At 45.5% G+C, this 24,926-nt stretch overlaps 1 long non-coding RNA gene across 1 annotated transcript in view; it reads right to left on the reverse strand.

The window, feature by feature from the left end:
• Positions 1 to 24,926, reverse strand: part of LOC146796785 (uncharacterized) — a 496,917-nt gene that overhangs the window by 328,533 nt on the left and 143,458 nt on the right. The window contains exons 3-4 of the long non-coding RNA XR_014969952.1: positions 15,557 to 15,638; positions 6,256 to 6,344 (exon numbers count right to left, since the gene is read on the reverse strand). This is a non-coding gene — a long non-coding RNA (uncharacterized LOC146796785). The remainder of the gene's footprint in view (positions 1 to 6,255; positions 6,345 to 15,556; positions 15,639 to 24,926) is intronic.

Raw genomic sequence — 24,926 nt, forward strand, 5'->3', positions numbered from 1 at the left:
ACAACACGGTCCAAACCAGGAGTGCATCTTTACAATGACGTGCCTTGGGGAAAGCATTGTTGGGCCGATGTTGGACTTTAAATTCAACCCTTTCCCTACTGTGGTGCAGACTGGAGTTGGAATAGTAAATTGTACTATTCCAAAGTCCAGCGCTTTCCCTAAGGCAAGTCATTATAACAGCTTGTGCGGTAAAGGAATGTATTGTTATGCTAACTGTGATGTTATGCTAATTTGTAAAGCACATGGCTACCTGAAGGCTTTCCAGCGCTAAGTGAGGCATAACCCGTGCTTGGCAAATCAATGCGGGCCAGATTGGCTTGTGAGGATATAGCCAGGTCTGAAGCATTTTCCTGAAGCGGATCTCATTCGTATCCTTTCTCCGGTTGGCTGGCATAGAATTCCAGAATTTTGGGGTCAAGTATGAAGAGAACCTGCTGCTCCATCTAGGGCCAGATATACGACCATTTTATTATGCGCCTCGCAATTTGCGACTAATTGTGAGTCGCAAATTTCGAGGCAGAAAATAAAATGCACAACAGTGTGTATAACACTGTCTGCGACTCCCAATGGGGTCGCAAATTGCGAGGCTCATGAATATTAATGAGCCTCTCGCATTTTCAGAGACCTTTGGGAATGACAGACCCTCCCAGGGATGAAGGCCTGCTGGGGTCAGCAGACCATCATGTCTGTGACTGCTTTGAAATAAAGCAGTTTAAAAAAAAAAATGCAGCCTGTTTTCCTTAAAGGAAAACGGGATGCATTTAAAAAAGAATTTAAATGAAAAGTTTTCGTTTCATTTATTAAGGGCAGGCAGTGGTCCCTGGGACCACAGCCTGCCATTAAAAAATATTTTCGCATGCATTTACAAAGGAAAAGGTGATAATTGCAAGTGTTTTGCGACCACAATTGTGGTCGCAAAACATTAGTACATGGTTTTGAGACTCGCTATTTGGAAGGGAATGCCCATTCCAAATAGCGAGTTGCATAACCTATTTAGCGCGTCACAAATAAATTGCAACTCACTAAATAGGCTTTGAACATGGCCCATGATATTTTTGCATGCACAAACTGGTTTGCAAACCCGTTTGCGCTTTAAAAAACTTGTTGTACATCTGGCCCCTAGTCCTTTGAATGCAAGGCCCCTTTAACAAGTGCGCCTTAGATCTTAAAGTCCTAGACAGGGTATAAGGTACAAGAAGGTCCATGATCAAAGAAGGGCTACTCCGAATTGTTGCTCTATGAGTCAGACAGAGTGTCTTGAAATTAATTCTCCCTTTTATCGGGAGCCAGTGTAATGCGGCTAACGCACTTTGTGCTGAAGCGTGTTTGGGCAGATTGAGAAACAGCTTATCAGCTGCATTCCGGATCAGTTGCAGTCTCTTGATGATGTATTGAGGGGCGCTCAGATGCACGGAATTCCCGTAGTGAAGACGGGACAAGATCAGAGCTTGCACTACTATTTCCTTGAAAAGAGTGGAGGTAACAGGTCAAGAATTTTTTGTAGGGTTCTCATCGTCCCAAAACAGGAACAGTGGCAAAGCAGGAGCGGGGGGCGGTCAGCCCCGTCAGCACAAGCTTTGGGGGCAGTGGCCTCCTCCCTCTCTTACCTGATGTCCAGTGTGGCAATCGCTCTACCTCTGCTCTACATTGTGGCAGTCATGGGGTGCCAAAACTGGGCAGCACCCCCACGCTTTTTAGTGGGCCCGCCACGGGTAGCAGAAGCAGGGACCGCCACGGGTGGCCATAGGGCTAGCTACGCCACTGAACAGGAAACTGTACGTTTCTTTACCTGAGTTTCCATAGTTAAGGCACTGTCGAGCCACTTTCCCAGGCTCTTTATGGGGGAAATGGAGGTTGGTGTAGTCTTAAACTCCCTGGCCATTCTATGTTCATTGGAGTGTTTGGTTTGTTTCCTGGAACCATCACCTCTGTTTTATCTCAGTTTAGTTCAAGTGAATGGTTCGCCATTCACCATGCAACTTTCTCTAGGCAAGGGGCTAGATGTTGAACTAGTCCTGTCGCTGGGGAGAGTGAGACAACAAGTTGAGTGTCATCCTGGTAAGACACAATCGACACTCCAAATCCCTTGACAATGTCTGCCAAAGGGCTTAGATAAATGTTGAACAGTGTTGAGCTCAACGAAGAGTCCTGTGGGACCCTACATTTTAATGTAAAGACAGCAGAGTAACAAGGGGGCTCCCATATTTGAAAGGGCCTAGCTTCCAGAAATAATGAGAGCCAGTTCAGGGCAATTTTGTTTATAATCCCTGAGTTTCTTATCCTGACTACCAATGGTACATGATCGATAGTATCAAAGCGGCACTCAGATCCAGGAGTATGATTGCTGCTGAGTCTAGAGCAGCAGTTTCTGCTCCTCCGTGATCATTAACAGTGCGGTCTCCGTGCTGTGCTGAGGCCTGGAACGGGGTTGAGTTGAGGAGTAAATTGTCCTCCACTAACTAGGAAGGTTTTTTGATTGATATGTCGTACAAGTATCATCCCCATCGCTGGGAGCAGGGAGATAGGTCTATTGGTCCCAGGGCACGAGGGGTCCAGATTAGGTTTCTTTAACAGAGGCTTGACCACTGCGTGCTTCCACGCTTGGTGAGCTATTCCAGTAGAGAGAGATAGGTTGAGGAGCTCCAACATTGTGGGCGGGATTGCTTCTGCTCCTTGAGTAAGACTGTGAGGTGGGGCAAGATCCAGTGGGGAGCCAGATTTGACTTTGCCAACTTAAGTCCGAGAGCGACTCCATCGTGACTGGTGGGAAGTTTAAGAGAAAAGTGCTCTTTTTCTGTGGAGTCTGAAAACATGGTGGGATTTCCAGAGAGCTTCTTGTCTGTTGCAGGTTGCCATAAATAGCTGCCACTTTATCTTAAAAACAGGCTGAAAGCTCATTACAGCATACTGTAGTGCGGCTGGGCAGTGAGTTTCCAACTTTCAGAGTAGTAAGCGAATTGACAATGTGAAAAAGCTCCCTTGGTGTATTGGCTGCTTTCATAATTGTGGTTTCATAATATGCTGCCTGTGTTCTTTTAATTACCTGGTGGTAGTGTCTGATCTCTGAGGAAATTCGATTTCCGATCTCGCTTGTATTCAGCCACCATTTTGTGTTCCACCGCCATTTTGTGTTGCCCTCACTCAGGCAGCACAATGAACAAAGTTTTTCTGCTGATCTTACTGCGACGTGTCAAAATAACCTCCTGCCTCTGTTTACGAAACTAATGTCAGGGACTGGCTGAGTCCACTAATCCTCGTCTGGTTTGACTAAACCCTGTCTCGACAGTCTGTTGGTTCGCACCATTCTTTCCTGACTTTATCTTATCTTCTGTCCTTCGCTATTCTCTACTTGTATTCTCTCATTTCACAACTGTCCTCCAAAGCATACAAATGTGTCCTGCCACCTGCAAGTTGAGTTGTAGACACTACCACTGATTAACTTGTGGGGAGGGGTGACAAAAACAGTTGGAAAAGAGGTTTTATTTGGGTTACTTGATATCTTGTTTTCAAACTTTTCTCATTGGTTATATCTTGTTTTCAAACTCTTCTCATTGGATAATTATGTATGTATTGGGAGTGTTCTTGGTGAATCTATGCGCTATAAAAGATTGTGCGCCACGGAGTAAAGTGGCAGTCTCCTAAGAACATACTGAATATACTTCTGGGACAACTGTACTTAGCTGCAGCTAATAAACCTGATCTTCTACGCTCAACAGAGTGTCCTGTGTCTCTGTTCAACAAAGCAGGTGAATTCAGGAGATTAAGGCGTACCCTGCGCCGCCAGGCCTATAAGGCCCTGGTTCTTCATTGCTATCCTGTAGGAGAGTTTTAGGTTGTTATCATAGATTTTCCTCCAATTCTTTTCAAGAACTTTGAAGACTTTTTAAAATAAAACCAGATGATTCATAAACCATGGTCTCAACCTTACTTTCTTTTCCTTCTTTATTGGTGTAAAGGGGGCCACTTCGTCTAATGGTTTTCTTAGCCATTCATCTCCTAGGGAGTTAGCGGCATCTGGGTGACTTCCGACAAAGGGTCTGGTTGAGGCTAGAAGTTTCTTCCAGTTTTCCTTGTTGAGTTTTGTCCATCTACAGCCTAAACTATTTGTGACATAAAAATGCATTTGTGGTTCAGACCGCGTTGTAAAGGCAAGCGTGGTAAATGCATGCATGGTTCGAACATACAACCCTTGGGCTGAGTTATTGTTGATTTTCCAGGAGCAGAGTGCTGCTTGTGTTACTAAGCAATCTGGTAAAAAATATTAAGAAATGTTGGTTTTTCCTCGCTCGTGCTCTCCAACGGTAAGTTGGCGAGCGAGGAAAATCCAACGCTAGACCACCTCCCAATGAGATTTCTCAGTGCGGGCGGTCGTGGATGGTCGCGACTATTCCCGTTGAGAAACCATCTGTTTGCATTGAGGAAGCTGTAATTCGAGTAGAACATTTACTCGAGCAGCAGAAAGAAGCAGCGCCCTCTTGCGCTGTGCATGGTGCCTTTTACGCAGATTTTCCAGTGTGGAACATCTGAAAAAAATGTGCTCACTTGTAGTTGATTGCGGTTATGAGAGTGGGCGAAGGTGATTGTGGTCGGTATGAAAACAAATATTGCATTGTGATATGAATCAGGATGTTGATTGTGTTATGGACTACAAAAGTGATTTGGTATAGATGGGGAAGTTGAATAAGGTAAAGATTTTATTTTTAATGTAGGAATGTGTACTGTGATGAGATTTGGATGCTGACTGGTATAGAAGGAGGTGTTGATTGTGACATATATGGTGATGGTGGGTGAAATGGCCAATATGGTGTCTCTGTTGGTGGAAGTCGTGCTCAGCATGAGGTCTCCATTTCTGGTTTTACAAGATGGCATGAACCTTCTTTGAATTGAGTCAGGAAGCTGATATCTATGTGCAGACGTTGTACAGATGCATGGACGTCATTTTGGGGTCACCATTGGTCATAGCTGTGATCCCTGGCTTGCCTCTTGCAAACCCTAGCACTGCTTTTGTGACAGCTGGCCTTAGAAGTGGAAAAAGCAGTACCAAGCACAGAAGATTAGCAGTGTTCTGAGGAACACTGTTCACTTTTCCACAAATCCCACTGTAAGATTACACTTTAAGTTAAAAATAAATGCATTCAGAAGTGGAAGTGTGATAGTTCCACACAAGCGATAATGCCAAAACTTAACAATAAAATGGAGCAAATCAAGCATAGTTCATATGCAATGTATTGTCCCTATGAACTAGTACTACTGGGCCTGAGCACTACTGTTTTGTTTTTTTTTTAAATCTTTTTTTTGGTGCATCTCTGTGAATTTGCTATACTTTACCTATGAGCGACGTAATTTATGATTTTATCAGGATCAAGGTCTTCTGGCAATTTCTTGGGATTCGGGAACATCTTATGATGTTACTTCCTATGAAGTCCTTGAGAACAAAATGTGTGTGAGGTCCATTATGCTACACCTGGTGTTTTGGTGAATCAACGTTCATGCGCAGATGGTGTTTCTAATCTGATGGGTGTATTTGTGGTTATACCATGGATTCATCTTTTGACTGACTATGGAGGATAAAGTCAGGTCTTCAGAATTTTGTGAACTCCTAGAAAACTTGCTCACAATGGATGTGGACTGGAAGAATGTTCTACAATTTCACTGCAGCCCCGGGGAAAGCTTACCAACTCGAGTGGGTTTCTTAAATGATGAGATGTTAAGCAGTGCTAAGGAGATAGATCACCACTTACGGCTCGGGTTAGGCGGTACTTTCTAACCGTTTTTCAATTTATGGACAAGATGAAATAAGTTGGATTGCTCCTGTGGGTCATGCCTATGATTTGGGGATGATAAGATGGCTCCACAGGTGATTTTTCTGCTGGTGCTGGATGCTACCACTGTTTGGGGGCTGTGGTGGTGTTGATGGTGCCTCATGGTGGGTGTGCTGGCATAGAAGATACTTGCAATGATGGTGATAGCTTTGTAAGGCTATCGCCTGGTGGCTGTGCTTTCAGTATGAGGTCTCTGCTGCTGGTGATTGTGTTTTAAAACTACTATTCTTGTTGCAGGTGGTGCTGATAAAGGTTACGTATCCACAGGAGGTAGTAGAAGCCGCAAGATATTTCAGGTGGCGGCGGTCCGGATTAGAATTAGATCTTTGGCATTGTTCATGGTGAGGACGATATATCTGATGGTTCATTTCTTATGGTGTAAGAGTTGGCAAAAACACATTCCTTTGGGCAGAAAATGCAACAAGGTACTTACAGTGCATTCCAGCTGTTTGATGTCTTTTCAGGTCATTCACCTCGGGCGCTTGTTCTGCTTACATTTCATGTTGGTGAGGAAGTTTCCCCCTGGAGCAAGGAATAGAAGTGCAAGTAGGGGCTCTGTTCATGTAAGTACATGGCGAGCACAAACTTCTTTAACTATTAATTTCTTTATTTTATTTATTTAATTCACGTTTTTATATAAATTATAATAATCTTCTACGATGCATTCAATTAGACCTCGTATGTATTCTGGACTAAGACCTTTAGAATTTATATTACATGAGACAGAAAATAGAAATTAATACTTTTGACATCATGTCTGAAGACAGCTGGTACTCCTACCATTAACGGAGGGGGGTGGGGCAACCTGGGGAGTCTAAGGAGAAAATGTAAAGATGGCTATGGAGCAATCTTAAACTAAACAATTCCAGTTTATAGAAAATGTGCCCGATAAAATGCATTAGTATACATTATATTTCCAGAAAAACACGTCAATGCTATGGAGTATTAAACAGAAAGTATCCGAAACTATTTAGACGTCGTTATCTCCATTTTTCATCTTGTAATGTAATGTAGTGTCTTGTAAAGCACACTGCTGCCCTGAGGCGTCATGGCGCTGTAGTCCGCTGGGGAACCCGTCCTGGCTATCCCTGTGAGATGGTCCCTCCTGGGTATCTCCAAGGTGAAACCAGGCATCCCCGGCAAATGTGGGGGGCCGTTGTGGAGATGAGGCAAGCTAATGCCCAGAGTTGCCGAGTGTGATCCCTGGTTAGAGTAAGCACCGAGGCGAGAGTTATCGAGTCCGCTGGCCCTGGTCCACGACCCTGCCGCGTCGGGAATTGAACCCTGGTCCCGGGCCGTCCTCTGCTTCCGGGTCTGCTGCCTCCAACCAGTGAGCCACACCACTCGATCTTCACGGCATAAGTATATGCTTACTTCACCTAAATCTTAAGTTATAAGAACATTCTTACCAAAGTAATGACATAAGGAATGTATAAATAACAAAGGGATAGAAGAATAGGTTTCAGTTGGTAAAAATGTTAAGGGACATATGTATCAAGCCCTTTTCCTGTTCACAAATGGGCCGATTCTCAGAATCGGCTTGTTTGCGAACGGGAAAAAGCCTTTTGGGATGTATCATCCCAAAAGGCCCTCGCAAAATAGGGAATCGCAAAATTTGCGATTCCCTATTTTGCGAATGCATTTAAGGAATCGCAAATTGCGATGCCTTAAATGCAATGTATGAAGCAATCAAGTTGTGCGATTTTAGCTTAAGAAATCGGAAATTACCACCAACTTCAGTTTGATGGTAATTTGCAATTTCTTTGAAAAATTCACTTTTTTGCATTTTTCAAAGTGTCATGTGGCGCACATCCATGCCCTTAGGGCATGGATGTGCGCCACATGTGCACACATACATATTTCAGGGGTGCTACAGGGTGTCCTTTTGACACCCTTGCACCCTTGAAATTGCATTCGCAATTTGTGAGTACCTAATGGGTACTCGCAAATTACAAATGTCTTCCCATTCATTTCTATGGGCCGCTAGGCCCATAGGAATGAATGGGAAGGTATTCCTTACTTGCGAATCGCAATTTGCGATTCGCAATTAAGGAATATGTAAGAATCGCAATTATTATTGTGATTCCTACATACATAGCATTTTGCGAGTGCTTAGTAGCGATTCGCTAAGAATCGCTATTAAAGACTCGCAAAACGGCTTTTTCATACATATGCCCCTAAGTGATCATCAGAAAAGGGAATTATTATCTTACTATAAAATATAGTTTGGATCAAAATATGCAAACCGAAATATGACACCGAAACGAGCCAATCACTGCCCAGCATCCTTATAAATCTAGCAAAAGAAAAAGAAAACAAGAGAAGAACGTTTTTGTAAATTCTGGATATTGCAAAAGTCCAGCCAAACAAGAAGAACTGAAGCGCTTTACGTGTAAAGAAAACTTGAATAAAAATGTCAAAGCGACCTATAATAACAGCAAGAGACATTATGATTAAATCACATTCACAGAAGAGCATCTCATCCTAATAATAAACCTATGTAATACCACATGGGGGCGTCGGTCCATAAGATGCACAAGCAAAAACAATGAGAGATGTATCAACATGTTCCTGAGACCTAAGACTCAAAAGTTCTCCTGTTAAAGTTTAATATCTTTATATATAGTTGTGTAACATGAGATCTATCATCAAAGCCTCAGACATTGCCCTCTTGTTTGTCTAACCCAGAAGATAGTCTAGAACCTTTGCCAATGGTGGAGAAATAGGGTGGAGCAGTGGATTTGGACTTAGGATACAACATTAGCCCCTCATGAGCTCTACGGCATCAGACCACATGCACCGCTCAGGACCTCACCCTTGAAGCGACGCGCAATTACCAACGCCACAGAGTCTGACAGATTAGTTTACTAGCCATTTTGCCATTAACACTGTGAAAGAGACGACTGCAAGAGTAGTAGTATTTATTGCTGTGAGTACATGTTCATCTCCATTGGTATTTTGTTTATACGTGTAGGTACTTATTGGTATAAATGCTCTGAGGTCTTAAGTATTGCATTTGGCAAGCAAGTTATGGATTGCAGAGCCAACCAGGACTGGTGAAGGTCAGCATTTCTTTGTTTTGTACTAGCCGTTGATTCATTTTTAGTGTGTTTTCCAAGTGAATTTCAGGGTTATTTTAAGCATTTTCTGGTGTTAGTCACAATCATCTCCATGGCTTCACTTAAATTGTGTTTTTTCAGTCAATGCTTGCTTTTTTGATGGAGTACTACTCTCAACTTCTTTGAAATGATCCCCTTACCCTGTTCTGCACGGCTTTTGTGCCAGGCTCAGTGCCCAAACGGCTGTGGCTGATAACCCTCTTTGGCTGTTCACAGCAGAGGTTTGTTGCAGGGCCTGGCCATCAGCAATCAGCTGCAGTGGTCAGTGCAGGACCTGGCCAGCTGGCAGGGCACGCACTCAACTAGCCAAGGATTCCCAACCCCTTCTCTACACAGCCTTTGTCTGCATCCAACCCGGTGCAAGAAGACAACCAGGGCTGAGCACTGGCTGGGTCCTGCCTGCTGCCCACCATAGCAGGCCAGCCTCCACTGCACGTGGCCTCTCAATGGCCAGGCAGGACGGGTTCCATTTTTGTAATCTTTTTTCGTATCTTTTATTCTTTAATATTTGTAAAAAGATTTTGGGGGTGGTGCAGTAATCTTAGAGGTTTTTGGGCTCTTGTTGGCCTCTGAGGGGCAGATTTACAAGCCCCTTGCGCCACTTTTGCATCACTTTTCCCATGTTAAAAGTGACGCAAAATGTACGTAATCCACGTAAATCTGCCCCTAAGTGTATTGTGAACCCAACAAGGGCCCAAACAAGGTTTGTGGACCCCAAAGCAGGGCTCAAGAACCTCACAGCCTTGCTGAAAACTCCCCCTTGTAGGCAACACCTAGTTTTTATTTAGATTTTGGGGTCCCTGTGGCAGCCCACACTTGGCCCAGGAGGCCAGGTTCTACATGTGTTTTTATTTCGGGATGCAGGTATTGAGCCCTGTATCCTGTAATGACGTCCACTTTAAACATATTTTTTTGTATTGTGCCGGAGGCGTTAAGGCTGGGCCCACGGGCGCGAAATGGATGACTGGAAAATCAACACTACTAATCAATCATATTGCTTTTTTAATTTTTTTAAAATTTTTCTCATGGATCCACTGTGAAATAATGGTTCAGCAACAGCTAACTTTTTAACCCTTGAAAGCTAACCTGACGCATTTCGTAATACTAATTTCTCGAAAACTATTGAACAGATTTACACCAAAACAATGCAAAGGCACTTGTTTGAGAAAATGTTTCTTTCATGTTCTGTTTGTTGAAATTCTGTTTTACACAGAAAAAAACAAAGGTTAGAGCAGTTAGCATTGCTTAGAACACCTCAATATCTATGTTTAAAAATACCTCAGAAATTATAGTTCTGGTTACGAATGAGGAAGCACCGAAATTCGTCATTTATTAGGGTGAACTCACAGCCCATAACTCTCACAACAGCCGCAACTCGCGCACCCTCTGCAATGTTCATGACCTCACCAGGAATGCAACAGATAGAACTACAAATGACGTACATCATTTTACAGATGAGAATACAGCACATTACCCATACCACTCTAAAATATAGCCCTATGTTTTGAGTATATTTAGCTTTTTAACTACATTTTGCTAGTAAATGTAATTTATTGGTATATACATTGTGTAGTGGAAAACATTTCCAAACCCACGTGGCCACGCACAGGAGATCCATCGGTCTATGAACAGTGTGGTCTGAGTTTTCAAGACTGCTGCAGAGAAACGTCACAGGCCAGAATTGTTAAGAAAAAAAAGAGGATCCCAGCAGAAAACGTCTTTTAAGGCCATTACGGTAAGAAGAAAAGACCTAACTAGACAGTAAACTAATTTTACCTTTAATTAGTTGGGAAACATCAATGTAGTAAGAGACATATGTTAATGGCATAGAAAGAAGGTGATGATACACAATAATAACAATAATTTCACTTTTGTAAAGCGCTAACTTATCACCCCTAAGGGTATCCAGGCGCTGGCTGGCCAACGGGGAGATTAGGTGAGCTACTGCCCAGAGTCACATGATGCTGAGCTGAGCTGCTGCCGGCTCCAGGGATCAAACCATGAACCCCGTGCTTCGGAGTCAGCCGCTCTTGCCGCTGCGCCACACCAAGGCTGGTGGATGGCTGACTTCAGAAAAGAAATGATAAAGCCCAAAGGAGGCTCCTTTATTTTCTTCCAATTCCCTTTTCCGCTGTCACCCTTGGCTGCAAGAATTCCTGGAGTTAGGGAGCTGTAGAGCTATTGAGAGCCATCGTCTGAAGTCCACTTCCGCCGACTACTTCTGTGGATTACAGGTCCCCGACAACAGGCAAAGGACTGCGAAACTCCAAACTCCAAAGGGGAAGGGAACCCCTGGCAAATCCAACTTGAACTTACGCAGGAACTCTGTGAAGGGGTTCGACCAGATCACAGGTTACGCACCGCAGAAACCGTTCCCCTGGGGAAGCAAAGTCCATGTTGCACCTTTACGGACTCCTCTGATGCAGTGGAACAGAAGAGGCTGTTCCCCCAGTTGCACTGCACCCCTTGAACAAATGCTGCTGTAGCAGATGAAGCTCTATTCGAAATGTATGTAAAGTATTGTGGATACAATTAATGCACTTTTTCTTTTTGTACGCAAGAACACTAATTGGACACTGAGGGCCTGATTACAATGGTCGAACTTTACAAACATTCATGCTCCGTTTGATCCACATGGTGCATGGATGTGGGGGGGACACCACATGTGCCCCCCTCGCCTCTTATCAGTAGGCCACTGAGACAGGAGCCCTACTTAGGGCCCCCAAAGTCCGTTTTCGTCTGCCTTTTCTTGGCAGTGGGACCGCCGTGAAAAGGCATTCGGAAAGGGACATCGTGATCCTGATGGCGGTGCCAGCTCCTACCATTCAATATCACGATTCCGACAGTCGCCCCTACGAGATCAGTAGATCCTGTCAGAGTCGGTGGTCCAGCCCCGATATTCAAGGGTCTGACCGCCTGCTTCGTAATGCGGTGGACAGACCAAAGGGCTGTCTATCGGTGGGAACGCCACTACAGCCTGTCCGAGGCAGGCCCAACAGCATCATAATGATGCCCTGAGTTCTTGATTGCCATTGGATGGACTGATGAGTTTTCTTATCCCACACCACTTCCTGCAAGCCTTGGACTGCTCAACTTTGCTACCCTGAGGGTCAAGGGCTAAAGAAGTGTTATTAGTGCTCACTTTTTAGCTCAATAGTAAGGTTACTCCCCGGGACACCAGTGGCAAAAGGCTGCAATAGTCTTAATATGAGCCCAGTAACCTCTAACTGCATAGGTCTCCCGAAAAAGGTCATGCGGTCCTATATCACCATCTGGTGACACTTCAAAATCATCAGGCCTTTGGCCTGATGGTTTATGATTTCGCCATGAACCATCAGGCAAAGTTCGACCATACTGCACGGTAACCCTTTACACTTCCACTATATATAACACACTACCAATAGTGAGTATGTAGTTATACCTAGTTCTACCTTTTGATTAAAAGAGGTAATTTTTTTTATTTTATTATACCTTTGTAGCCATTTCACAAATTTGCACAAAGCTTTTGAATCATGTAGAGTTAGAGGCTACGTTTTGGCATGTCACGGTTTTTGAAGATGTGTCCAGTTTAAAAAATGAAAAGGGGGTAAAAAATGAGTGTTTCGAATTTTTTTCAGGCCCAAATGAAAATTAAACGGCCTATAAGGAGGCAGCGGAGCATCATTTCAGCCCAATGGCCTCATTGTTTATGATGTCCACAGAACACCTAGACAGACCCCCTAGGATATAGCAGCATGGATTAGCAAATTTAGCGGCACAAATATGGAAATTTAGCAGCACAAATATGGAAATTTAGCAGCCATTTTGCGGCGTTTTATTTGGCAGTTTTTCCTATAACACACACAGATCTCTTTGTTTTTTTAGTTATTTAACAACATGAAGCTATGTATATTTGGATTATTTACAATGTAGACACTTTGTCTTCAAGACTACATATAGGACATAAACCTGTTAATGAATAAATGCCCACGGAACCTGTATGCTTTTTGTGTTAATCTTGCAGTTCTTCTGAGCAGTCCAAATCTCAATATTGTGCTGTTGATTATAATGCAAAAACAATAATGCCCGGATGGATTGCTCTGAGAGGGACCGTCGTCTGGCTGACAAAATAATTTTGTAGATGCTGTTGCTCCTTTCAGCATCTGCAGAACTGGTCACACAGTCCTTGTACACAGCTGCAAGCTGTGAAAGGGCTGGAATGCGGTAAGGCATCCCACGCCAAAAGAGGTCAGTGTCAATCACCCCAGAAACAGATGCCTGTACTGCTTCTGGGCCTACATGTTCAAAGTAGAGGCAAAGCTCCTGATCGGGAACTTCGCTGACACCAGGGATGACAGAATATGCACTCTTGTCCTTAGGCAGGATGCAGATTCGTGCAGGATTGAAAAGGCGCACTTGCTTCAAGAACCCAATGCCCGGTTGGGCCTCCCCCATGTATTTGCCCGCCTTTCCCAGAGAATTTTCAAGAGCTTCATTAAGCTGGGCTGTTATCTTTTTTTTCTGTGTCAGAGTTAATTTAGCCCTTGCAGTGGTCTGTAGAAATGGTTGTAGTGACTCCAGAGTGAGGACTGAATTGTTTGTTAGGTCTATGTGAAGGTCCTCCAAATAATCATACACCTTCATTGTCACTGGTGTCTGACTCTGGAATAAGTCCATCAGATGCAAAATGTTTTTGCATTTTTCGGCCACAATGTCCAATTGCACTTTAATGCAGTTTCTTTGGTCGCTGTTCAAAATCCTTTGCAGATTTTCAAGGGAATCTGGGGGAGACTTGCTGAGTTGCATCTCAGACTCAACAAACCCAGCATAGGCCTCAAAATGCTTGCAATGGTTCTAGACAGCAGCAAACCAAGAATTCCACCGGCTACTGCAAGGATCAGGTGCCATCCGTGGTTTCATCCCATGGTTCTCAGCAAGATGGTGCAGGTACCTTCTCTTTCTGCTCCCGGCCATGTAAAAGATGCACGAGATGTACAGGAGGAAAGCATTTAGCTCCACAAAAGGCTTCCTAAATGACTCTCCAATAAGGTTCATTATGTGTGCCAAGCAGGTGATATGTATGGAGTTTGTGTACAGATTTCTCAAAACAGTGTTGTATGCCTTGAGCAGGTATGCCGCATTGTCAGTGTTAAAGGAAATAACATCCTGAAAGGCTATGCTGTACTCTGTGAGCACCTTCACAACTGCTTGCGCTACAGTGCCATGGTTGCACTGTGAGAGGAAAACTGTGTCTGCTAGGTGGGTGTGGATCTTACGGCCACCCTGCGCAGAGACCACTGCAAATAACACATTCAATACACAACGCCCTTCAACATCAGGTGTTTCATCAAATATAACACTGATCTTCTGATCTTGCAAGTGTTCTTTCAGCTCGTTCTTTGCTACTATATATCTCTCTTGGAGATAACGTTCTTGAAGCTGATGACTTCCAGGTATTGCTCCACCATTTCGTACTCGCTCATGGAGAAACTTGCGCAACACAGGGTGGTCGGTTTTGCTCAGCGGAATGTTCAGCGCTGTGCAGACATTGTCCCACTCACTTATAATTTCCTGGTTTGAGGCACCGGCAGCTGTACTCTTTGTGAAAAGTGAGTTCACAGTCATCTGACGGGCACGTTTTGGTGAAGAGTGAGGGTCTGGATCATCTGAACAGCGTTTCAAGTGTTTTTGGGACCTCACATGCATATCAACTGTGTGTTTCCGGATGTGGTCCACCGCCACATTGCACACACTGCAAAATAGCACACCACCATCAGCATGCATCACGGCGCTGTACTCTTTGGCCCGATCTGCTGCAGTTATATGGGTAGGTAGATGTGATCGGTGCTTCACAGTCTTCAAAGGCTGCATAAATTTCTCCATCGTGCTTTTGTTGTGGTGGCTTGTTGGCCGCTTGGAATCCAAAAGATCTCTGGCTTGTGGCACACTCGCGTTACTCACCTACAAATATATTTGGTGTTACTAGATGTGTTCCAAAGGGGAAAAAGACATTGCAGTTGTTGGATGGAAAGTTAAGAAAACGTAGGTTAAACATGGTTAAAAATGCATGTAACTCTGAAGCAAAGTTGCATACATGGCGCGTTAACATACAGGTAGGCAGAGGTCCTTCGAAGGGAAATGGCACACTTGTGTGGTCCCGCTAGGCAACTTTTAGTCTGTGGAGGGCAGTGGGGGTGCGAGGTAAACATAAAAAACATAAGGCAAAAGTGTTTCCCCCAAAAAACAACCGTGCCCCAAAGTGCCTGCAAAGAAAAAATCACATTTGGGCAAAAACGGGAAGAAGGGGAAGGATGAGCCACCTGCAAAGAAAGTGAAACCTAACCGCGCGAAACAAATTTGTACAAGTGTACTTGTAGGAGCACATATGCCCGGCGTTTACACTCGGGGCGGGGACCAACAGTGCTTAACGGGAGTCTAGGGGAAAACCCGAAGACAGCCCCAAACCAGCCCCAAGAAATACAAAAAACAAAATTACAATTATGAAACACTCATGATCACGCAGAATCCCATCACCAAACCATGCACAGCGCTCCCACCCATCGCAAGTAGGACTTCACAAATATTTAGCATATGTGGTATTCATCTCCCCAGAAGTATACAGAAACCAAAACTTACCAGTTCTGTGCAGCAGAAAGCATATAATAGTTGCCAGACTGCCCAATGGCTCTTGAACCAGCAGCTTCTTTCCTCCGGGGCTCTACAAAAGAAGAAAAAAGAGTTACAGCTGGCTTTGCTAGCCCTTCCCATGGCACCTGTCCCACATCACTGACACCGCCCCCACTACGCCGCTTTAAAAACCACAGCACCCCCTTGTGCCCCCTGGGCCCGCATGACCAGCTGGCCCCAAAAGAATGGCACCTGGGCCCGCCGCGTGCCCGTGTGCGGCGGGCCCAACATTTAATGATTTAAAAAAACATGTAACATTTCATTCTTAACAAGCATTGGAAATGCAATAGGTCTCGCATTTGTTGGTGTTTGGAGCTACTGGCATTGTAAATGGCAAAGTTTCGTACTTATGCAATAGGTCTTGTATTTGCTGGAGCTATTGGGATTGTAAATGGCAGTCTTTTTTACTAACTGTGAGGTGTGGAGGGCATTTGTGTATTGGAATAATGTGACATGGTGTGTTGTGGAATTATGTGGATAGTAATTATGTGCTACTGAGTGTTTTGCAATTGTGGAGTAGGATTCTGTGTATTGGAGTGTAATTATGTGGAGTGGTATGTAGTCATTTTAGGAAGTAATAGATAGCAAAGCCACAATAGTAATAACCAGGTGTCCAGTTGAGAGGTACCATTAAAAGCTTGAACAATTTTTTAAAAAGTTATCACGGTATCAGACCTATGTTATCATCTATTGGCCAGCATTGTGTACCTAGGGTTGGAATGTGGTCTAGGTTATCACTGGCAGGGAGACCGTAACATTGTAAGTGGTAACCGATGAAAGCAGAATGTGCAACCTTGGGCTGTGGGGAATGTTTAGAATTTGGAATCAGTTATGCCCAGCTGCCTGTATGGGTTGGTGGTTATCTGCTTGAACTTAATAAAAACTTGAAGAACAGTACTGGAGTATGTATGGTAATTATGTTTTAACAACCTCACTATAAAGGTGCCTTAAGAAGTTCCTTGGAGGCAGAAGAAACAATAGTGTTTGTCTATTGTAGTGGGACATTTCACCTGTCCATGTTACCTATTTTTCAGAACTGTAGATTTTGAAATAAACTATTTTTCACATTATAATATAGTGGAGTCAGAAGTAATACATTGATTAGGGGTGCTTGCTTTTCTGTAGGTACTTGCACTAAATTATAAGGCATCCTCGGAATCGACAGTATGTTCCGTATGTTAAGCAGATGCAGAGTGCAGGCTATTGTAAAGAAAGCCCTCAGAGACAAAGCGTCAGAATAACCTACTTTGTTCGGCACAAACTAGGGATATACGAACCTCATAGCAGAGCTTAATTAAAAGCAAAAGATCCCACACTACTTACACCATTGCATTGTTTAGAATAACATGATGAAAACAATTGAAAACATGTCTGGGTACACAGCATAAGTAGTCACAACTAACACAAAAAAGTAAATACTACAAGTGCAGGTGAGACAATGGAAAGCCAAACCATAATCTTCAAGTTGCCCACCAATGTACTGCAATAGATTAATTCCTCAAATGTATGTCGGAAATCTAAATCAGCACCAAGTGTCTGATGATGGCCAGTGAGACAGCAACAGCAGACATTACTGCTGAAGGACAGGCAATACAGTATCCGCAGCCCACATTTCTTCTGCTGCTGAATTAATATCACCAGTCACAGTCCACAATACTGCAAAAAGGGCCGGAGAGATACCACCATATTATAGCCCTTAGTTATGATGTGATCCAGAGAAAGAAAGACAAGCATTTGCAATGCAATAGGTCTCGCATTTACGCGAGTTTGAGCTTTTGGCATTGTAAATGACAATGCCTTTTATTAATGTTTTGGTTGTAAAAACATAAATAAAAGGCATTGTCATTTACAATGCCATAAGCCTAAACTTGCGTAAATGCGAGACCTATTGCATTGCAAATGCTTGTGGGGAGGAGGACGCTTGTCGCATGAGCCTGCCACGCAGGGGAACTTAGTGAGGGTGCATTTTATGGTGCATATGAAGTGCTCGAATTCCTATGAGCTGCGAGGCCACGGGTGGGTGCAGGCAGGATATCAGGGCTGTACTCTGGAGGACTCTTCAAGATATAGCTGTGGGAAAGAGAAGCACATTTAGCATTTTTTTTTATTTATTTTTTTTTTTTTTAGAGTTTTTTATAGCGTGTACTAGACCCGAGACATTGGGAACCAGAGAGCTTTACATGAGCACCAGTTTCGTTACATGAGGACACATTCATTTTTGTAGGCACGGGGAGATTAAGTGATTTGCCCAGAATCACAAGATGTTGAGCGATATTGCCGAGACTCGAACCCGGTTCCCCACCTTCGAGGTCGACAGCTGTAGCCGCAAGGCTACATCCTCTCCCCAATTTTCATATAATGAAGAGACCTGGCACAAATCTTATTTATTAAAGGAAAAAAATATTTTGCATAAGCGTGTACATAAACATAATATTTATAATTACGACCGATAGAGTGTGTAAATATATACCTGGGCGAATGTATACTATCATTTTTCTCCGCGAACAATATCTGTAGACGTCTAAATACACATGCTTCCCTGTTACTGGCTAGAAAGGGAACAATGTACCTTATTGTGCAAGAAAACGTTTATTTAGCATTAATTACAAGCAAGTTTAGAGGCATACGTTTTACATAACTATTAGGAAATGTATTCATGTGCACGCAAAAATAACAATGTGTTTTACTAAATCTGGAGTGAAAGAGCGGCTATACATTTGATGCGGTGCGCCATTCTTGAAGAAACGTGGTGTATTTTTCTAGTGCACGAACGTGCACTTTCACTGCACATTTTGCACAAATGAATCGACACAAGACGGCACTTCATAGGCTATATCGCTTGTCGACGGATCGGGGCGCATTTATTGCACATGTCCTCTGCTGAAGCAGGCATCCGAGCCGGCGCAGCCTGTCGGGTCTTGAACCCCTTCACGCGTAACCTTCCCAGACCCCACATTCCCCCCTTCAAGCCTCGCCCCAAGCAGAGAGCAAACAGAGGCTTCGGTGCTTCAAATTCAAAACAAAGGCCCTGGGACTGGCCGTCAGAGGCCGTATACTGGAGACTAGAGGCCTTGCAGGTTTTAACACCGACAACTGTACCAGGGCTGCAAATGTGTTACACTGACGGATGCAGAAAAAAACATCACAATTCCGCGTACGTACACAATATTAACATGCACTGAATTAAACATGCCAGTGAAACGTGTTAGAAAAAAAATCTTCAAATAAGGATGCGGTCCGATGCATTATACCCGCCAACAGATGCGTTTCAGATGGGTGTCACCTGATCTTTAAAGACAGCTAATGCTTTATTTTACATGTCTCCGGTCTAAATTCACCACGTTCCAAAGTTAATCAAGGGGGACAATAAATCCCTCTCTTTCCTGCTTCAAAATGTTGGCTTGCTTGTAGCATACTCACGAATGTTAAAACACTCAAATTGTAAAACACGATTATTAAAGCTTGTGTGGAGTTTTTTTAAAATTTAGAATAGTTGTTTGCCGCTGAGAAAGTCCACGCATTAATGAATACAACACAGAGGGCTTCACGTTTTAGTTCAACCCTTGCATGAAAACGTCAACACTGGTCACCATGCAGAATATAACACATACCTGAACTTTTTTATGTTTCCTCATCAAATGCAAAACATAATTTAGAGCCTGGAATGAACATTTACTGCCATTTTCAATATTACTTGATTTAATTTTTTTTTTCTCTTGGGCGCTGCCTTGATGGTTTTTACTTAAGATAGAGAAAAATACAAAACAACAAAAATGCGTGCCGGTCTCAAACTCAGATCTAATTGCAAGACCACCGCGATTGAATCCCAGATCGTCGTCGGGGATAACCCAGAGCCTTTAAAAATGTTCACGTATGCAGGCACCTGAAATCAAAAGAAAAACAAAAAAATAAGCTGTCGCTATTGTGAAACAAGCAGGAAGTGGAATAAGGGAGGGGGGTGGCAAATGGTGTGCACTTTCGCGGGCCCCGGCAGAAACGCCACCTGAGGGCCCGCCGCACACTGGGCACGCGGCGGGCCCCCAACAAACGTTTTTTTTTAAAAATGCCCCCTTGAGGGCCCGCCGCGTGCCCTGTGTGCGGCGGGCCCCGGCAGAAATGCCACCTGAGGGCCCGCCGCACACTGGGCACGCGGCAGGCCCCCAACAAACGTTTTTTTTTTTAAAATGCCCCCGGGGGGGCCCGCCGCGTGGCCTGTGTGCGGCGGGCCCCCAACAAACTTTTTTTTTTTTTTTTTTAAATGGCAGCCGGGGCCCGCTGCGTGCCCTGTGTGTAGAGGGCCCCGTCAGAAATGCCACCTGAGGGCCCGCTGCACACTGGGCACACGGTGGGCCCCCAACAAACGTTTTTTTAAAAAAATGCCCCCCTTGAGGGCCCGCCGCATGCCCTGTGTGCGGCGGGCCCTGGCAGAAATGCCACCTGAGGGCCCGCCGCACACTGGGCACACGGCGGGCCCCCAACAAACGTTTTTTTTAAAAATGCCCCCTTGAGGGCCCGCCGCGTGCCCTGTGTGCGGCGGGCCCCCAACAAACTTTTTTTTTTTTTTTAAATGGCAGCCGGGGCCCGCCGCGTGCCCTGTGTGCAGCGGGCCCCGGCAGAAATGCCACCTGAGGGCCCGCCGCACACTGGGCACGCGGCGGGCCCCCAGCAAACGTTTTTTTGAAAAATGCCCCCTTGAGGGCCCGCCGCGTGCCCTGTGTGCAGCGGGCCCCGGCGGAAATGCCACCTGAAGGCCCACTGGACACGCGGCGGGCCCCCAACAAACGTTTTTTTTAAAAAAATGCCCCCTTGAGGGTCCGCCGCGTGCCCTGTGTGCGGCGGGCCCCGGCAGAAATGCCACCTGAGGGCCCGCCGCACACTGGGCACGCGGCGGGCCCCCACCAAACGTTTTTTTTAAAAATGCCCCCTTGAGGGCCCGCCGCCTGCCCTGTGTGCGGCGGGCCCCGGCAGAAATGCCACCTGAGGGCCCGCCGCACATTGGGCACGCAGCGGGCCCCCAACAAATGTTTTTTTTTTAAAAATGCCCCCGGTGGGGCCCGCCGCGTGCCCTGTGTGCGGCGGGCCCCCAACAAACTTTTTTTTTTTTTTTAAATGGCAGCCGGGGCCCGCCGTGTGCCCTGTGTGTAGTGGGCCCCGGCAGAAATGCCACCTGAGGGCCCGCCGCACACTGAGCACGCGGCGGGCCCCCAACAAACTTTTTTTTAAAATGCCCTTTGAGGGCCCGCCGCGTGCCCTGTGTGCGGCGGGCCCCGGCTGAAATGCCACCTGAGGGCCCGCCGCACACTGGGCACGCGGCGGGCCCCCAACAAACGCTTTTTTAAAAATGCCCCCTGGAGGGCCCGCCGCGTGCCCTGTGTGCGGCGGGCCCCCAACAATCTTTGTTTTTTTTAAATGCCCCCTTGAGGGCCCGCCGCGTGCCCTGTGTTCGGCGGGCCCCCAATAAACTTTTTTTTTTTTTTAAATGGCAGCTGGGGCCCGCCACGTGCCCTGTGTGCAGCGGGCCCCGGCAGAAATGCCACCTGAGGGCCCGCCACACACTGGGCACGCGGCGGGCCCCCAACAAACTTTTTTTTAAAAATGCCCCTTTGAGGGCCCGCCGCGTGCCCTGTGCAGCGGGCCCCGGAAGAAATGCTACCTGAGGGCCCACCACACACTGGGCACGCGGCGGGCCCCCAACAATTCCAGCCCCAGCAGCACAGCAGCTTACCTGGGCCTCCCGCCGCACGACCGCACCGAGATGAGACGACTATCCACCAACGATGATGCTCCAGCCGCTCCAGACCAGCCAGGTGAGTCAGCCACAGCAGCAGGAAAGTCAAAGAACAGCACAGCAGGCAGGTGAGGGGTGTAGATAAACATCACCTCGCCTGCCTGCTGTGAGGACCCCCCTTCTATTGGCCCCGTGGCAAGAGCCACTGGGCCAATAGAAGGGCGGGTCTGGATGCCAGGATTTCGCGGGCACTTTTGTAAAAATCGCGGCATTTTTACAAAAGTGCCGATTTCACGATTTTTGGGGAAATCGCGAAATCCTGGAGGGTCTGCCTAGATGGAAACATTGGACCATATTACATATTACATTAATTTTATACGGTGCACAGCTACCCAAAAAGGGTTTCCCAGCGCCAGCCTGAAGGAACACAAATTCAGAAATTATTGGTTGATTATTGGTTGAGCAGCCAGGTTTTTAAGCATTTACGGAAGTTCACATATATTGTTTCATTCCGGAGCGATATAGGGAGAGAGTTCCATAAGGTTGGACCGAGACAGGCAAATGAACGACCACCCATCCGAGAGAGTTTAACCCTGGGAACCAAGAATTTCCCCTGAGTAGTGGAGCGTAACAGACGCGGAGGCCGGTAAGGGTGGACTAAGTCTTGCATATATTATGGGGCGGTGCCAGACATGTTTACCCATTATGTATCCCCTGTGCAAAGAAGGCACGCAGGAGCCAGGATGTAGGTATGGTTACATCTAACTTTGAATGAAAAAGGCAGTTTTTGCTTTGCTTATTGTTGTGGTGCAATTTGACAAGTCTGCACAGAACTTTCCAATCAAACCGAATTCGGGGCCAGGTTGTAGCATGACCAGCTTTGTGCAGATTTGACCATGGGGAGAAGTAAAAGTGGCAGAGTCATAAAAATGAACATTTTCCAGTTTAGTTCTTCATAGGAAAGTCTTCTCTTCAAAACCCACTAAACAAATTTCCACAAAGCATGGCGTCAACCAGACCCTCACTCCGAGATGCGTCTTTGATTGATTTGGTGCAAACCTATAACAGTTGTTGAAAAATCAGCATTACAAAAGAGGGATTGGTTGGGCTTCGAAGGGTTAATTATAGGCATATCTTGACTGTTAATTCGCAGACAGTTCTAGAACCAGGAAACGCAGACTGTTCGCGAACTCAAATTGTAAAAATAAACAAATCCCAATAGACGAGAGCATTTTCTCTCATCGTGCAAAGCAGGTTTGCAAACTCAAGCCAGGGTTTTCAGACCAAAGTTTGAAGAAAACGTAAATTGCTGTTGAAGCCACCATTGTAGGACACAGGGCTCTGTTTCCATGTTTTGAAAGAAACATAAAATGGTTTATAAAGGGGTGGGGGAGCACCCCTGAACCTCAGGCTAGGTCTCGGGTCCTAAAGAAACCCATTTTGGCTTCAAAAATGAAAAAATAACTAATTGTTTATAGCGTTCATGCATCCGCCAGAAGCCCACTGGGTGCCTGAGTAGCCTTTCTGGACGCAGATGGGTGTCCATAACCTCCCTTTTACCAACAGACGGAGGTGTCACTCCCTTTCTCTCGCTGGGCCGGCCCATTAATGTATGCATATTGAGTGGCAGCAGGGGGCCTGAGCAGAAGTGGCCTCACTTGTTTTCAGGTGTTTTTCACCAGTGTGACCTAATCCGTGCATTTTTGTTAATCTCAGTAAAGTTAAGAAAACATGCCTTTGTCAGAGACCCCCGCCCCCCACTTCTTTTTTATTATAAAACTTCGCCAAAGCAGTGTTTTGCGGAAAGGCAATAGGCAAATGTGGGCCACTTTTTTAGCGTGCCCGGGCCGATTTTTAATCCCAATCCAATCCTGAATTATAGGTACTTGCGCACCCCAGATCTGGGAAAGGTTTTGACTAACCAGTCCTGAGCATCACAAAACTCGAAGCCACGTTTACAATTCGCAACACGTGATTGAGGTTTGTGAACCCAATCCTAAGGTTTGTGAACACAAAAAATAAAAAAAATGCAGCACTCAAGTACAGGTGGCAGGTTCTGTGGCCACGGAAGGCTGGGCGTAGTGCCTGAATGAATGCCAGGCCCTGTAGCCAAACCCCACTGTGCCCGGACCGAGGCCATGCGTAGCATAGAGTGGCAGGCTACTGTGGGGTTAACCGCCTGTGGAGGGGTGGATACAAGGCCTGATCGTAGGCCAGACCCTGCAAGCAATCCATGGTAATATCAAGGACTGGACCCCGTTGAGTCCCTTTCTTGACTGCTGGAGAAAAAGGCAACTCCTCTCTTGTCCACAGGGCCACCCTCCACTGAATAGTACACATGAAAGGTGCTGTTTCATCTTAATGGGGTTGCACCCAATTAGGAAGACAGTTTACAAAGGTGTAAAAAAATATCCTTGCCAATCTTGTAGCTTTTGACTGAAAATGGAGTTTAATACTAAACTAAATAGGAAAATACCAAACAGCTCCTTGCACCAGGTAAGAGAAATGCACCTAGCACAAGTGTCCAGAAGTAGATTCAAGAGAAGTTTCAACTGCTTGAGGCAACACTCAGTGAAAAGGATAACAGCAACGTAGTGAGAACATGAAAAATAAGGGAAAAAATACAATGTGATGCACCAATCACATGGAAATGCCTCCTCATAAATGCTTCAAAAAGGAACTGATCTTTCCCTACTTCCTGGATTAGAAACCTTGGAAACCTCTCTACGGACAGACCACCCTATTGGAAATAGCAGTTTATGAGGCTTTGCTGTAGCCCCTTTTCCTGAATCTCATGGCGTCAGTTTGGCACGAGAAGAAAATGCCCATGTGTGACATCCTTTGCCCAGCTCTGGATCCCTCAGTTCCGCTATATAAAAAGGTGTTCCCCGGTTAATTTAAGGTTCAAGAGGGGGGAAAGAGTTCCGCTGCCACTCTTGAAGACTGAAGCTCCACCGGCATTGCAGAGCACCCCTCAGGGTGCCTGCTAGAGTAGAAACACCAGTGCAATTTAGGAGGAGAAACGGTTAACCACATGTTGGACATGGTGTCAGCAACCTGCTGCCTGACAAAGCAAAGAGGGCTCCGTCTTCTCCTGAATGCATGTAATCTATGCTAACCTCCTGACCACTGGTTAATTTATATAAAAAGAAAATAAGTGCCGGGGCTCTCATCAGGAGGCAGCTTGCACCAGCCCCTTTCCCCTGTTAGCGCCACCTAAAACATAACCAACTATTAACCATGAAAGCGAGGAGAGGATGACGCGTAATGGCCTGAGCTGCCGACTTCGTAGCTGGGGAACCAGGTTCAAGTCTCGGAGTTTGCTAAAAATCCTGTGATTCTGGGCAATTCACATAATCTCCCTGTGCCTACCATAAATGAATGTGTCCTTAACTGGTGCTCATGAAAAGCACCGGTGTTGATGATTAATTGCCGGTGCTGAGCACCGGAAACCACCGGCTCTAATTAAGCACTGCGCTTGGTACAGCTCCTAACATAAATGTTATGTTAAAAGTGATTTGTTAAGCGCACGTACACCAGGCGGTTTCTTGGCGCTGAAGAGAGGACAGTTGCAGTTGCCAAATAGTGAGT

This window comes from Triturus cristatus, chromosome 10 (assembly GCF_964204655.1).
Source record: "Triturus cristatus chromosome 10, aTriCri1.1, whole genome shotgun sequence".
NCBI lineage: Eukaryota > Metazoa > Chordata > Amphibia > Caudata > Salamandridae > Triturus > Triturus cristatus.